A 17,338-nucleotide genomic window follows, 5' to 3' on the forward strand; every position below is an offset into this window, starting at 1 on the left:
CCTTGAGTGTAATGCCTACTGCTGCTGGCGCTGCTGTTGTTGCTGCTGGGAGTCGATCGTCATCCCAGAGGGGAAGTCGGAAGACCACTTGTACTACTTCTAGTAAGCAATTGACTGTCCAACAGTCCTTTGCGAGGAAGATGAAATATCACAGCAGTCATCCTGCTGCAAAGCGGATAACTGAGGCCTTGACAACTATGTTGGTGTTAGACGTGCATCCGGTATCCGCCGTTAGTTCACAGGGAACTAGAAAATATATTGAGGCAGTGTGCCCCCGTTACCAAATACCATCTAGGTTCCACTTCTCTAGGCAGGCGATACCGAGAATGTACACGGACGTCAGAAAAAGACTCACCAGTGTCCTAAAAAATGCAGTTGTACCCAATGTCCACTTAACCACGGACATGTGGACAAGTGGAGCAGGGAAGACTCAGGACTACATGACTGTGACAGCCCACTGGGTAGATGTATTGTCTCCCGCTGCAAGAACAGCAGCGGCGGCACCAGTAGCAGGATCTCGCAAACGCCAACTCGTTCCTAGGCAGGCTACGCTTTGTATCACCGCTTTCCAGAATACGCACACAGCTGAAAACCTCTTACGGCAACTGAGGAAGATCATCGCAGAATGGCTTACCCCAATTGGACTCTCCTGGGGATTTGTGACATCGGACAACGCCAGCAATATTGTGCGCGCATTACATCTGGGCAAATTCCAGCACGTCCCATGTTTTGCACATACCTTGAATTTGGTGGTGCAGAATTATTTAAAAAACGACAGGGGCGTGCAAGAGATGCTGTCGGTGGCCAGAAGAATTGCGGGCCACTTTCGGCGTGCAGGCACCGCGTACAGAAGACTGGAGCACCACCAAAAAAAACTGAACCTGCCCTGCCATCATCTGAAGCAAGAGGTGGTAACGAGGTGGAATTCAACCCTCTATATGCTTCAGAGGATGGAGGAGCAGCAAAAGGCCATTCAAGCCTATACATCTGGCCACGATATAGGCAAAGGAGGTGGAATGCACCTGTCTCAAGCGCAGTGGAGAATGATTTCAACGTTGTGCAAGGTTCTGCTGCCCTTTGAACTTGCCACACGTGAAGTCAGTTCAGACACTGCCAGCCTGAGTCAGGTCATTCCCCTCATCGGGCTTTTGCAGAAGAAGCTGGAGGCATTGAAGGAGGAGCTAAAACAGAGCGATTCCGCTAGGCATGTGGGACTTGTGGATGGAGCCCTTCATTCGCTTAACCAGGATTCACGTGTGGTCAATCTGTTGAAATCAGAGCACTACATTTTGGCCACCGTGCTCGATCCTAGATTTAAAACCTACGTTGGATCTCTCTTTCCGGCAGACACAAGTCTGCAGGGGTTCAAAGAACTGCTGGTGAGAAAATTGTCAAGTCAAGCGGAACGCGACCTGTCAACATCTCCTCCTTCACATTCTCCCGCAACTGGGGGTGCGAGGAAAAGGCTACGAATTCCGAGCCCACCCGCTGGCGGTGATGCAGGGCAGTCTGGAGCGACTGCTGATGCTGACATCTGGTCCGGACTGAAGGACCTGCCAACGATTACTGACATGTCGTCTACTGTCACTGCATATGATTCTCTCACCATTGAAAGAATGGTGGAGGATTATATGAGTGACCGCATCCAAGTAGGCACGTCAGACAGTCCGTACGTATACTGGCAGGGAAAAGAGGCAATTTGGAGGCCCTTGCACAAACTGGCTTTATTCTACCTAAGTTGCCCTCCCTCCAGTGTGTACTCCGAAAGAGTGTTTAGTGCCGCCGCTCACCTTGTCAGCAATCGGCGTACGAGGTTACTTCCAGAAAATGTGGAGAAGATGATGTTCATTAAAATGAATTATAATCAATTACTCCATGGAGACATTCACCAGCAGCAATTGCCTCCAGAAAGTACACGGGGATCTGAGATGGTGGATTCCAGTTGGGACAAATTAATAATCTGTGAGGAGGGGGATGTACACAGTGAAAGGGGTGATGAATCGGACGATGATGATGAGGTGGACATCTTGCCTCTGTAGAGCCAGTTTGTGCAAGGAGAGATTGATTGCTTCTTTTTTGGTGGGGGCCCAAACCAACCAGTCATTTCAGTCACAGTCGTGTGGCAGACCCTGTCGCTGAAATGATGGGTTGGTTAAAGTGTGCATGTCCTGTTTATACAACATAAGGGTGGGTGGGAGGGCCCAAGGACAATTCCATCTTGCACCTCTTTTTTCTTTCATTTTTCTTTGCGTCATGTGCTGTTTGGGGAGTATTTTTTAGAAGGGCCATCCTGCCTGACACTGCAGTGCCACTCCTAGATGGGCCAGGTGTTTGTGTCGGCCACTTGGGTCGCTTATCTTACTCACACAGCTACCTCATTGCGCCTCTTTTTTTTCTTCTTTGCGTCATGTGCTGTTTGGGGAGTAGTTTTTGGAAGGGCCATCCTGCCTGACACTGCAGTGCCACTCCTAGATGGGCCAGGTGTTTGTGTCGGCCACTTGAGTCGCTTATCTTACTCACACAGCTACCTTATTGCGCCTCTTTTTTTTCTTCTTTGCGTCATGTGCTGTTTGGGGAGTAGTTTTTGGAAGGGCCATCCTGCCTGACACTGCAGTGCCACTCCTAGATGGGCCAGGTGTTTGTGTTGGCCACTTGGGTCGCTTATCTTACACAGCTACCTCATTGCGCCTCTTTTTTTTCTTCTTTGCGTCATGTGCTGTTTGGGGAGTAGTTTTTGGAAGGGCCATCCTGCCTGACACTGCAGTGCCACTCCTAGATGGGCCAGGTGTTTGTGTCGGCCACTTGGGTCGCTTATCTTACTCACACAGCTACCTCATTGCGCCTCTTTTTTTTCTTCTTTGCGTCATGTGCTGTTTGGGGAGTATTTTTTGGAAGGGCCATCCTGCCTGACACTGCAGTGCCACTCCTAGATGGGCCAGGTGTTTGTGTCGGCCACTAGGGTCGCTTAGCTTACTCACACAGCTACCTCATTGCGCCTCTTTTTTTCTTTGCGTCATGTGCTGTTTGGGGAGTATTTTTTGGAAGGGCCATCCTGCCTGACACTGCAGTGCCACTCCTAGATGGGCCAGGTGTTTGTGTCGGCCACTTGTGTCGCTTAGCTTAGCCATCCAGTGACCTCGGTGCAAATTTTAGGACTAAAAATAATATTGTGAGGTGTGAGGTGTTCAGAATAGACTGAAAATGAGTGGAAATTATGGTTATTGAGGTTAATAATACTATGGGATCAAAATGACCCCCAAATTCTATGATTTAAGCTGTTTTTTAGAGTTTTTTGTAAAAAACACCCGAATCCAAAACACACCCGAATCCGACAAAAAAAATTCGGTGAGGTTTTGCCTAAACGCGTTCGAACCCAAAACACGGCCACGGAACCGAACCCAAAACCAAAACACAAAACCCGAAAAATTTCAGGTGCACATCCCTACAATCTATATTAACATGAGTCAGCTGCCTCACGCCACCGAGTCTCCACTCACTCGGTGTACCACTTCTACGGGATCCCGAATTCCCTGGGTCCACAACACCTTTATTATGTTTGCTCACTCACGTTCGTTCACTCAAATACACTTTGGTTTTTCTGTACAGAAAATGAACTTTCATTCAGATAAACAGCCTTAGTACCAGAGGTAATACAGTAAAAAAGGTTTTATTTAAACTAAATTTTGGAAACTGAGCAATTTGTGCTATTGTAGCGTGGCTGCTGTCCCTCCTTAAAACTAAACGATACTATTGTGTAATTTGTACTTAGCGGTCGTACCCTTACGCACGTTGCGTAAACACGCGACCGTGCGTATGTCTTTACGTTGCGTACGCAGTCCCGTACTTTGTCCGAGACACGTGTACAAAAACCGTACGTCCGCAATAGTACAAATCACACACTTCTATAAATGTAAGCAATATTACCTATAATCGCTCACTTAACACAACACAGTTTCTTTCTGTATAAACCTTTTTAACTAGGCCAGACTGTGTTTGTGTTTTACGTTTACTTCCTTAAATACCATATATACTCGAGTATAAGCCGACTTTTTCAGCACTTTTTTTTGTGCTGAAAAAGCCACCTCGGCTTATACTCGAGTCAGCGTTAGGAGGGACACGGAGAGCACAGCGCGCGGCTCTCCTGTGTCCCTCCTGCATCTCCGGCGGCAGTGGCGTGTGTGTTAAAGGAAGTGCACAAACCGGCACTTCCTTTAACACACGCCGCTGCCGCCGGAGACGCAGGAGGGACACAGGAGAGCCGCACGCTGCGCTCTCCATGTGCCTCCTTTAGAAGACAGCGCGGGAGCGACGGAGGGTAAGTATCTAGCACTGTGGGGCATATCTGGCACATCTGGCACTGTGGGGCACATCTGGCACTGTGGGGCACATCTGGCACATCTGGCACTGTGGGGCACATCTGGCACTGTGGGGCACATCTGGCACTGTGGGGCACATCTGGCACTATGAGGTCTGTGTACGGCTAGAGCTGCATTTCCCACCCTAGTCAATAAGTTTTCCCAAGTTTTTCTGGTAAAATTAGGTGCCTCGGCTTATATTAGGGTCGACTTATACTCGAGTATATACGGTATTTATTTTAGTTTTAACTATATAGCAACAAATATCTCCGGTTTCACACAGATCTATAATGACTCTAGCAATAATCAATAATTTAAATGATATGATTCAGATTGGATAGCCATCTTGCAGAACATACACTGATATAAACACACACATAATTATAATATTATATAAATATGTACCATTCACTGGTCTCCTGAGACTCATTTACCCATTAAGTGCTTCTAATTTGCATATGAATGCTATGTGCTATTGGCTGCCTGTAAAGGTGGGGTTTTTTTTCACTGCTAGGAAAAAGCAGTTACACAGGTTAATTTGCATTTCAATGGCTATCTTATAGCAAGCAGAGTTAACTGAATCTTAGAGGTAAAAGAAAAAACAACTTTTTTTTTTTTTTTAGAAAAAGTTTTTATTGAATTTTGAACTTTTAACAAGATATTCATAAGATATACATTACAGGTATCACACATTGGTACATATCGCATTCAACTGTCAAATAGCAGTGGCAGAGTATCTATCTATGTACAATATCGAGTGAGTAAAGAATCAAACAGGCACGCATGCCAATGTATAGAAAGCTGTCAATAGATAGTGTAATACATTTGGTGTGTACTGTAGCTAAGGGCGAAGGAATATCTCTTAATGAAGCATTATAGCTTATAAAAGAAAAACAAAGAGTAAGTTTAAGATTAGAAGTAGAAGAGAAAAGAGGCAAGGAGGGGGAAGAGAAAAGAAGGGAGGGAGGATTGGGAAGGGAGGAAAGGGAGGAATGGTCGGGCGGTCCCAGTCGCCTGGGCAGTGCGTCAGATTATCCTCAGTTGGATAGGGTATTGTGATGGTTCCCATTATCTTAAATGGTAGTTAGTGGAGGTTCAGCACCGTAGTGTGACGTCCAGGGTGACCACGTATTGCTAAAATTATCAGGGGTGTCCCGGAGAACCGCTGTAATACGTTCCAATCTATAGGTTTGCCATATAGCATTAATGGTAGCAGGGGTTGTGGGGGGTGACAGAGATTTCCAGTTAGCCGCGATTTGGCATTTGGCCGTATTTAAAATATGCTTAATTAGCTTTTGTTGGTGGCGAGGGGTGTGAGGTATTGGGCGAGAGAGCAGGGAATAGAGAGGAGACATCGGGATCGTCAATCCGAGGACCTTAAAGATAAGTCTATGGACCCTAGTCCAATATCCCTTAATTTGCGGGCAGTTCCACCAAATATGCAGCAGGGTTCCGCGCTGGCCGCATTGACGCCAACAGTTATCCGAGCAGGAGGGGTAAATTGAATGGAGACGCGATGGTACCAGGTACCAACGGTAATATAGTTTGTAGGCATTTTCTTTAATTCGGACCGAAATGGAGCTCGTGGAAATTTCTTGCCTGATCTCAGACCACTCATCTGTCGTCAGGGTTTCACCTACCTCCCGCTCCCACGCTACTTCGTGGGGTTCCTTCGGGGGCGAGTTGTGAGCTAATAAGATTTGATATATAGTTGAGAGTAAGCCTTTAGTTGATCGGCAGGTACAGCAGAGGGATTCAAAGCTCGTTTTACCTCCCACGGGCGGTGTTCCGGAGATAGAGGCAAAAAAGTGGCGTATCTGCAAGAATTGATAAAAGGTTGAGCGTGGGAGCGAGAAACGGGATTGTAAGACGTCAAACGTGGGGAACGTATGTAGCGGGGCGATGTCTAGAAGGAAAAGTGAGTTATGGCTGGTCCAGGACTCAAAAGCTAAGTGGTTCTCCCCTGGCGGGAATGCCGGGTTGTTCCACAGAGGGGTGAGTAGAGGGTGAAAGGAGCGTAGCCGGTAAAGACGTGAGCAAAGGTCCCATATGGCAAGGGTGAATTTCACTGTGGGCAACAGCGAGGAAGCTGGGGGACGGCTATTCGGTCGACACCAGAGCAAGCTGTAGGGGGAATATCTGTGGAGTGTGGTAGTCTCTAGTTGCGTCCAGATTCTGTGTCCAGGATTATCGTGCCAAAGGACACATGTGGTTAAGTGAGCAGCTCTATAGTATTTAAGGAGGTCAGGAACTCCTAGACCCCCTTCTAGACGATGCTTTTGGAGGATTCGCATCTTTACTCTGGGCTTTCGCCCTGCCCAGATAAATCTGGTGAGGTCTGCTTGAAGATTTTTAAGGATTGAGGTGGGGACGTGGATGGGAAGAGTTTGCCATAGATATAACAGACGGGGCAGTAGTGTCATCTTAACGGCCGTCATTCGTCCAAACCAAGACAGAATGTATTTATTCCACTTTGTCATATCGTGTTTAATAGAGGTTAAGAGTCTGGGAAAGTTGGCAGCATAAAGACTAGAATAGGACTTAGTGAGATAGATGACCAGGTATTTGAGTTTATCAGCTCGCCAAGCACATGGGAAGGCGGCCTGTAGGAGTCGAAGATCTGGGTCCGCGACATGTAGGGCTAATATTTCGGTTTTGTCTGAGTTAATGTTGTGATTTGAAAATCTGCTATACGTAGCTATCTCCTCTATCAGATGTGGGAGGGAGGCAGGTGGGTCAGTCAGGGTGAGAATGACGTCATCGGCATATAGAGCAATTTTGTGATTGTGAGCTCCCGACATGACACCAGATATGTTACGGTTTAGTCTAATTCTAGCTGCCAACGGTTCCATAATAAGGGCGAAGAGTAGGGGGGAAAGGGGACAGCCCTGTCGGGTGCCGTTGCGTATGGGAAGAGGATCAGAGGAAAGGCCATTAATTAAGATAGAGGCTGAGGGGTTCTGATACAGCGAAGTAACGCCTTTATAGAAGGCGCCATGCAGGCCCATATTTAGGAGTGTTTGTTGTAGGAATGGCCAAGCCACCCTATCGAAGGCCTTTTCTGCGTCGAGAGCCACGACCAGCGTCGGGAGAGACTTGTCTTGTGCCAACTGGATAAGGTCAATGAGGCGCCTGGTATTATCTGCGGCTTGTCTGGAGGGAATGAAACCGACCTGGTCGGGGTGAATGAGGGCGGGCAAGAATGGAGCAAGTCTATTAGCCAAGATTTTGGCGAAAAGCTTTAGGTCCACATTCAAGAGCGAGATGGGTCGATAGTTCTTCATCTCCATCGGGTCCCTGTCAGGTTTCGGAATGAGGATAAGGTTGGCCCTGGTGGTGGCTGCGTCGAATGAGTCCCCATCTAGGATTGCGTTAAACAGAGATTGGAGCATGGGGAGCAAAGAGGTAGTGAATTTTTTATAATATAAAGCGGTAAAGCCATCAGGGGCTGCGGTGCGGCGTAACTGCTGAATGGCCACTGAGATTTCCTCTGTGGAAATGGGGGCATTGAGTGTCAATATATCCGAGTCGGAAAGTTTAGGGAGTTTGCAAGTGGAAAGATAGTCTCGGAGTTTAGAGACGTGATCAGGATCTGCATCAAGAGTGGAAGGGAGATTGTACAAGGATGTATAATAATCCCGGAATTGTGCGGCCATTCGCGATGGATCATATGTGGCAGACCCGTCCGCACAGCGTAGGGATATAATGCGATTTTGAGTGCGTTTCGCTCTTAGTTTTTGGGCTAGCAGGGTGTCAGCCTTATCAGATTTCTCATAGAACCTTTGGCGTGCCCATAAGAGTGCCTTGACTGCCTTTTTGGTGAGGATTTGGGATAGCTGACCTTTAACTGCTAGGAGTTTGGAATATGTTTTCTTTCTGGGGCGGCGCTGATGCAGAAGGGTCAAGGCGGCAAGTTCTGTTTCTAAAACTCGGATCCGTTGGGCTTCAGTTTTCTTTTGGGCAGCCGAAAGGCTTATAAGGTAACCTCGGATGGTGGCCTTATGTGCTTCCCATATTAGGGAGGGAGAGACGTCAGGAGTCGCATTTTCCGCATAATAGTTAGCTAAGGCGGTGGCAATATCAGCTACGGTGCATTTTTTAAGCAGAAGAGATTCATTTAGCCGCCAGAATCTGGTGGGGAGGGATGAAGAGGATGAGATCTCGAGCAAAACAGCGGAGTGGTCCGACCAGGAGATAGGGAGCGTCTGGGCACTGAGGAGTTTACGAGTAGTGTCTCGGTCGACGAACATATAGTCTATGCGGGTATAGAGGTCGTGGGGCGGGGAGTAGTGAGTGAAACCCTTCGCTGAGGGGTACAAGGTCCTCCAACTGTCATACAGGTTATATAGTGTTAAATACGTCTGCAGACGCTTGGCTAGTTTGGCGGGAGTAGAAGTAGTAGGGGCGGGGCGAGATCTGTCATGGAGTGGATCCAGCGTGACATTGCAGTCTCCACCAATTATAATCGTGCCCGTAGGAAGGCGGGATAGGCTGTCAAAAAAGGCTGTAAATAGAGAGCCCTGCTGCGCATTAGGGGCATATATGGAGGCCAAGATCAGGGGAGCTTGGTTATAGGAACATGAAAGGATAACGTAACGGCCCTGGGGGTCCAAGATAGTATCATGAACAGTTATAGGGAGGCCTCGACGTATCATAATAGCGGTTCCCCTTCGTTTGGTAGGCATGTTTGAATAATAGACATGTGGAAATTGTTTGCAGGACATAGAGGGGTGTGGGGGTTTAAAATGAGTCTCCTGAATTAGTACCACATCAGATTTTTGTCTGTTAAAGAATTGGATGGCCATGGCTCGTTTGGTGGGAGAGTTAAGGCCATTAGCATTAACCGATATAATTTTCAGGGTCATGGTGGGAAGAACTGTGGGTGACGCAAATAGAGGGGCGGGATGGGAGCGGTCCGACCATGGGGATGGAGAGGGGGAAAGGAGAAATAGAGACAGAGAGAAAAGGGGAAAGGAACTGTATGAAAATACAGAGGGGGAGAACCTTTTCCTGTAGAAGGGCAAGGTTTAACATTAAAAGGAAAAACGCCATCCTGGCGTATCCTTCGGGGGGGGACGTGGCATTGTGACAGAACGATAAGTAGGGTAAGGAGGGGCATAGGGGAGGGAGAGGTTGTAATAGGAACGACCAAGTGACAGGGGGGAATAAAGGTAGCGAGGAGGATCGCATTATTGAGATAAATAGGAGTAGTGTGAGCGGTATAGATATGATGAGGGAGAAGGATAAAGCATGCAATGGTGTCGGATACTAAACCAACATCGGTCCTACCAGGAGACTATGAACAGTAACAAATGAGCGCCACGCTAATCATAGGCCAACATGAACAAACATGAAAACAGACTATAGAAATAATAAAAACATAAATAAAATTTGAAAAAAGAAAACAGCTTGACGCTAACGCGTAGCCAAGTGGACCGCGCCGTCCGAGGCGTCGCAGCCAGTCGGCCACGCAGAGGGCCTGAGTAAATACATGTGATCACTTAGCGCGTCAAGGCAGTAGAGTATGCAGATTAGGGTATTCAGCAACTATACGTATCACATTTAACAAGGATTGTATCATGGGGTGCCTGCGAGCAGTCAAGTAGAGGACTACTCCGGGGCCGGGGCCCTTGGGCTTGAGATTAAGGGTGACATCTGGTCTTGGGTCAAAATCGACATCAGTCTAACCAGGAGATTATGAATAATAACAATAACAAGTGTGCACCATGTTAATCATAAACCAACATGAACAGACAGGATAACATACTATAGAAGTAAAAATAAATAAATAAAAGAAAAAAGAAAAACTATTTGACTCTCACGCGTAATCAAGTGGACAGCACCGCCCATGGCGTCGCAGCGACTCGGCCACGCGGAGAGCCTGAAAAACATATATGAAAACATGGCAAACCGAAGTATGAAGGCCTTCATACTATAGAAATAAAAAATAAAAATAAATAAATAAGACAAAAATATAAATGGAGAACTATTTGACTCTCACGTGTAACCAAGTGGAGAGCACCGCCCATGGCGCCGTAGCCAGCAGGTCACGCGTAGAGCCTGAAAAACGTATATGAATACGTGGCGAACCGAGGTATGTAAGCTTTCAGTAATTATTGAGTGTACATTTAACACGGATATCTGAAATCTTTCAAGTAGAAGACCATTCCGGGGCTGGGGCCCGTGGGCTTGAGATTGAGGGTGACATCTGGTCTTGGGTTGATTCAGGAAGATCTTCAAAAATGCCAAAAGTTTTAAGTAGATCAGCTCCTTGCGTTGGTGTCTTGACTGTGAAAGTCTTCCCATTCTGCGTTACCTGCAGTGAGAAGGGGAAGCCCCACTTATATTTTATGGAGTGGGCTCGGAGAACCTTGGTAATATGTGCTAGGTCTCTGCGCTTCTTGAGTGTAGAGGGGGCAAGGTCCTGGAACAGCTGTAACTGGGAGCCCGCATAAGACACCGTCGGTAGACCTCTAGCCGCCAGCATGACCCGCTCTTTGGTGGCGTAGTAATGAAAACGTATAATGACGTCTCGTGGCGGTTGTGTCGGAGGCGGTCTAGGGCGGAGGGCCCTGTGGGCTCGGTCTAGCTGGAGAAGGGCCTCGGGGACATCTGGCGTCAGTTGTAAAAAAAGGCTCTCCAGATACTCAGGGAGAGAGCTGGGGGACACATTTTCAGGGATGTTGCGGACCCGGATGTTATTCCGACGATTGCGGTTGTCCATATCCTCTAGTTGTTCTTTGTACGCTTCCATATCTGCCCGAATATCCAAAAGTTCCTGTTCCACCACCGTTTGAAATTGGCAGACGTCGTCCACTTTGCGCTCTAGTGTATCTGTGCGGGAGCCCAAGTCGGCTATTTCGGATCTGAACTCAGTTAAAACCGACCTCATTTCTGACTGAATCGTTTTTGTAACGATAGCCACCACATCCTGAGTGGTCAATGGGCTGCTGGAGGTGGCGATGTCAGCTGGATCAAAGGATTGTTCAGTTGATGGGGAGCTCCGGGTGGAGGAGCCGGACTTCTCCCAAGCACGCAGGATACTAGCTTTAGGTATCTGAGAGTTCTTGCGGTTTTTTTGCGACATTGTAAATAAGGCGCTTTGTACCAATGTAATAGAATAATGCAATATGTATGGCAGAGCCCCCTGTCACTTCGTGGTCGTTATGCTTAAGGGGCCATGAGCTCTATGAGGCTCAGCGAGCGGGGAGAGAAATTTGGTTTGGTAATGAAGTGCAGGTCACACTTGCAGGTCGCTCTTGCGATGGGTAGGTGGGGTGAGGGCTATCCAAGCACCTGCACTGTGGGACCGCAGCTTTCCTCGTAGTTAGCGAGGGGAGGGTGGAGGGTCGGTGGTTCCGTGCCCCCAGGGCGCGGGCACTCCCCAGGAATCCAGGTTAGGATGCCGTGTCGTAGGAGGTCCAGGGGTCCTGTGTCGTTGGCTTCAGACAGGCTATTACTCGTGGGGGTGGAATAGAGGAGACGCGGGTCCCGCAATAAGCAGCGGGCCGCGAGAGGGCTCACCCGTCGGGTCCGGTGGTGTCTAGGAGCCGCTTTGTCTGTCAGCAGGCAGTGATGATGGCCGGTGACCTCAGTGTGGTTCGGCAGGCAGGAATCAGTTTGGCATCACCCCACAGCTCCAGACACCCCCACAGGCAGTGGGGAGTGAGTGAGCTTTAGTTAATATAACAGTCCTGGATGTGATATCAATTTGGTGAGGTGTGGAGTTGTGAGCCAGATAGCTCAGAAAGGGCTCTCTATGTGGGCAGCCTGTGTGCACTGTAACTTTGAATCCAAGATGGCCGCCGCAGCTGTGACAGGCTGGAGGATGTCTCCTTGTGTGTGGAGCCCGTGGGTCCCTGGATGATTCCCTCCCTATAACCAGGTACCTGAGGGTCTTGGGGAGGTCTCCAGACTGCTGTGGGGTCCAAGGGGTGTCCGTAGGGCGCGTCCCGGGTCCCGCTGCAGCCGCGCGCCGCTCTGGAGCTTCCCGCCGGGCCTCCTCCAAACTCGAGGCCCCGGCTTCAGTGGTTGGCATAGGCCGCAATGCCGGATTCGTCCGCTGTATGACAGCGCTGTCCAGGGACGCACAGCAGGGCACTCTCCTGCGGCAAATACCCCACCTGGGTGTGTTTCACTCCAGGTTTGGCTGTGGATAAGGGGTATATTTGGGTTTATCCTTGGGAGCTCCTCCGCAGCACGTCTGCTCCAGGATACAGCTAGGCCACGCCCCCAAAACAACTTTTTTTAATATCTGTGTGTACTTCTTACATCAAGTAGTCATCTTACTATTAACTTTTCACTAGGCCCAGCTGAAACTATTTGTAATTGACTATGGCATGGGTTAAATAAATGCATTGGTAACTCATAAATGGTGATTATTTTTTTGACCAAGGAGAGCTGATTATTCCGGGCAGTGAAAATCAGCCATTTAGAAAAATGACCTTCCCAACATGGCCGCTGCTCCTCCCCCTTCCACATCCATGAGGGTTACACAAAATGGTGGACAGGCCATGTGGTTAGTCCAAAATGGAGGACAGACCATGCGGCTTCCTTTGTCACAAAGAAATCACACACCATGCAAGCACCTGAAGTTATTTTAGGCCTGAGTTAAAAAAAAAACACTATATCGAGGCTATTGCAGCAACTTTTAAATGTACTTTTAACCCTACTTAACAGATAAGCAATCCAATCTGAATCAAACACAATATGACTCATTTGAACCTTGTTTTGCAACAATAAAAATACATTTTAGCATCTTAAATATTATGAGAAATGAATTGTCCCTTAAATTTCATATCAGCATCTTACTAATAACACAACACAATACACACGGATATGATTTTTTCATCAGCTTCTCAATGCGTCCATTGGAGCCGGTCAATTTCAGCCGCGTTTGTAATGTACAGTGCATTATTAAGAACGTAATATCGCGGACCAGAGCCCCCAATTGATAATGTCGATATTATCTTAACCATAAAGCTATACCTTATAACACACTTTTACCATGAAGCCGCTACGGCCGCTAAACTTAATATTCACTCTATATACCTTTTACGCTATTTGCGTAATGAGTCCCGTACCACGTACGGACTCTGCGTACAAACGCCTCCGCTGAGGGTACAAAGTACACGCAGCACGTACACACTCAATTGATGCACATTAAACCTTATACAGATAATCAATACAATAATGAATACACTTTAAACCTTATGCAACAATGCAGTGTGATGCTATTACACTTTAAACCTTATGCAGCAATGCAGTGCAATGATATTACACTTTACACCTTATGCAGCGCTGACGGTACAAAGTACCCGCAGCGCGTACACACCTTATTAATACACTTTTGAATCTTATACAGTTAGGCAATGTAATACACTTTAAACCCTAGCAGGGAAAAGAGGACACAACACCAATTTGTAGTTAAACACTGGGTTCCGACACCACAGAGTAATATATCTGAAAGGGGGTTAACAATACAATTCATACACTACAATACAACAGAGTAAATGGCTACAGTCAATGTACATACGTGAGAATATTCGCATGCGCTTCCTGGTCCAGTCCTCCGTTAATCAAATAGATAACGTTTGTAAGTCTTTGTGTGTGGCCGGCCTGCAGCAGGCTTTCTTTATTCACTTCATCCAAAACATAACACAATGGATACTGTAATCCCTTTGTCCATTGGACACAGGGATGGTCATTTACAGTACAGGAGAGGTCATAGGTCTGTTTGAATAGGTGGGCGATGTCTTTCTTAACTGCTCTTGTGGGTGGTCTCCTCTGGATTCCCCCCGCATACATAATATACAGTAAATACAGTTTATATCTATATTCTATTTCTGCACATAACTATCAGCAGGAACATGCGATCTTCCGCAGACCAACACCGGAATGTTTCCCTTAAAATACCCTACAGCTGGATACCAAACATCACCTTATAACCTTAGTCTGTCCCCTCTTATCCTGCAAAGGTGAATCCCTTTGTTCTGCAACCATTTAAACAGCTATAACTTTCTGATGTGGTGTAAGGAGACTATGTGTGCATTGTGCACTATTTGGATTAAATATTTAATGTGTTTTGATAGCTCTCCATGCGTTCACAAACTCCGCCGTAAATACCCATACCACGCGCAGGACTGCGGGAGCGACCATACGCAAATTGCGAGTATGTGCACGCACAGGAGAACAAGTACATGCGCAGAGGCCATCTGTGTGTGGTTTGTACGTGATGTGTGTACTGCAATATTTTCCGACTTTGACAATATGTAGCCACCGCATTACATACGTAGACACCGCATTACATACGTAGACACGGCATAAATAGGCCCATCATCATGGACAGACATTGGGCAGCTATAGGGCTGAAGGATGTTGCATTAGACATTGTCCCAGGGCTGACTGTGAGTGCTGTCTGGTCAGCAGGCATCCTGAGAACAAGGTACATCCTGCTCCTGTCCAGTCCCTAAACTATACACTGTGACCGGGGACACCCTAACCCTTACACCATCATGATAATGAAAATAATGTAATTAAAAATAACCTCTCTGCCGGGTCCCCTTCAGTGCTCAGTCGCCGCTCTGGCCAGTTCAGTGAGAATGCGGGAGCTGGGGTGCTAGCTCATTGTAAGGAAGCTTGCATTTTAAAGTGAAGCTTGGATTTTTAAATGTATGTGAGTTGGAATCAGCAGTAGGTGAGTATCTGATTATTCTCTGTCTATCCATATAGGGATAGTAATATTGTAGTAGAAAGTTAGTGTGAATCTGATTATTTGTATCTGTACTGTGCTTTTTTAAAAAGGTGTGAGGAGAAATCCAGGGGGAGGGGGTTGAATCAGGTGTGAGTAATCAGGAGGAGGGGCTGATTACATCAGCTGATTGAGAGCCTATTAGAGCTTGCTCATTGTAAGGAGGCTTGCATTTTAAAGTGAAGCTTGGATTTTTAAGTGTATGTGACTTGGAATCAGCAGCAGGCGAGATAGAATACAGAAAAGGGTGAGTTTTATAATACGCAATCAGGAAAACACATACCTGTATTTGCAATACCATTAAACTTCTGGTGAGGCTGCAAGGGGCTGACTTTGTGAGTGAGTGAGAGGGTCTCTAACTTGGAGTAACAGAGGGGCTGTGATTGTTGTGGGTGTGAGGGGCAGATATTTTGAGGGCTGCCTTTGTTTCTGTCTTTGTTTTTGTTCTATTTTGTGTGTGAGCATAATAGATACTGCCCAGTGACGCTGCCGGTGGGGAAAGAGCCTACTGCTGCTGACAGCAGGTACTACCAGGGACACACAATCTGCCTGTGGGGTCTGAATCCACTGCTGAGCTGCACAAAGGGGCAAGGAAGACTGCTGCAGACATCAGAGGAGAGGACGGAAGGGGACGGAGACTGCTGCATACAAGTGAAGGACTAGGGGACGCATAGGATAGATAAGTATAAGCTTAACTTCATTATTGTATAGTGAGTGTTTTGCCTAGATTGTTTTGCTTCTCTATTTCTTCTTGGGTAACAGGGAGTTAGACCTTACAAAAATATGGGAGGGGCTGGGATTGGGGATTTCACTCAGTGCGTGTCGTGCAAGATGTACGCGCACCTGGAGCAACCGTCCCAGTGTGAGTACATCTGCATGAGGTGTGTGCGAACGGTTGCCCTGGAAGTCCAGGTAACTGATCTAGAGAAAACCGTTACGCGACTGAGGGAGATTCACAATCTCGAGTGAAGTTTAGACTGAGCGGTGGAGGAGTTGCGGGAGGGGTCACTGGTAGAAGAGGATGATGATCAGGTAGCCAGCTGGGTCACAGTTAGAAGGAAGAAAAAGAGGGGGAGGCTTGACATCTCCAAACTATCAAACTCGAACAAATTTGCCCGACTGGACGAGGAATCAGAGGATGATAGTGAGGAAATGACGGTGCCGGAGGAGACTGCTCCCTCTAGCATCCAGAGGAGCGGTCCCTCTGGTGCAGTTGGGATAAATGATAGTGAGGTACCTAGTCAGATGGTGGTGGTAGGGGATTCTATCATCAAGAAGGCAGATAGGGCAATCTGCTACCGGCAGTCTGTTGTCTCCTGGGTACTCGGGTACGGCACATCGCGGACCAGGTAGATAGATTGTTGGGAGGGGCTGGGCATGATCCGGTGGTCTTGGTGCACGTTAGTGGAAGGTGGGATGCCCTTAAGAAAGACTATAGGGAATTAGGCAAGAAACTTAAGGCAAGGACATCTAGGGTAATATTCTCCGAAATATCACCCGGGCCACGCGCTAGTCCAGGGAGGCAGAGGGAGATTAGGGAGGTAAATGTGTGGCTTAGGGATTGGTGCAGGAAAGAAGGGTTTGTGTTCCTAGAACACTGGGCGGACTTCTCAGTCAGGCGCCATCTTTTTTTGTCATGATGGATTGCACCTAAATGAGGAGGGGGCAGCGTTGCGGGGGGAAGGATGGTTAGAAAGTTGGAGGAGATTTTAAACTAGGAGCCTGGGGGGAGGGTTTAGAAAGAAACTACGGGTCATGCAGTGAGAATAGTGGGGATGGCTGTAGTAAATGAAATGGGGGAGAAGTTGGGGGAAGGGGAAGAGCAGCCGCTAAGGTTACTAACATGGGTACTAAAAGAGATTTTACCAAAGCACTAACCAATGACGATAACAGGTCATCGTTGCTACATACGGTGAAAGATGTCCCTAACGCAAGGGGAAATACTTATCTTAGTTGTATGTATGTGAACGCTAGAAGCCTTACTAGTAAAAAGGGCAAACTAGAAATACTTGCAGCAGGCAAACAGTATGATATTATAGGCATTACTGAAACTTGGTGGGATGAATCTCGTGATTGGACAGTCAATCTAGAGGGCTATACGCTGTTTAGGAGAGACAGACTAGATAAAAAGGGTGGAGGGGTGTGTCTTTATGTAAAGCCGTTTTTAAAACCTGATATACGGGAAGATATTCAGGTGGAGACTGTAGACACTGTCGAGACGTTATGGGTAGAA

Source organism: Pseudophryne corroboree, chromosome 4, assembly GCF_028390025.1.
Source record: "Pseudophryne corroboree isolate aPseCor3 chromosome 4, aPseCor3.hap2, whole genome shotgun sequence".
NCBI classification, from domain to species: Eukaryota; Metazoa; Chordata; class Amphibia; order Anura; family Myobatrachidae; genus Pseudophryne; species Pseudophryne corroboree.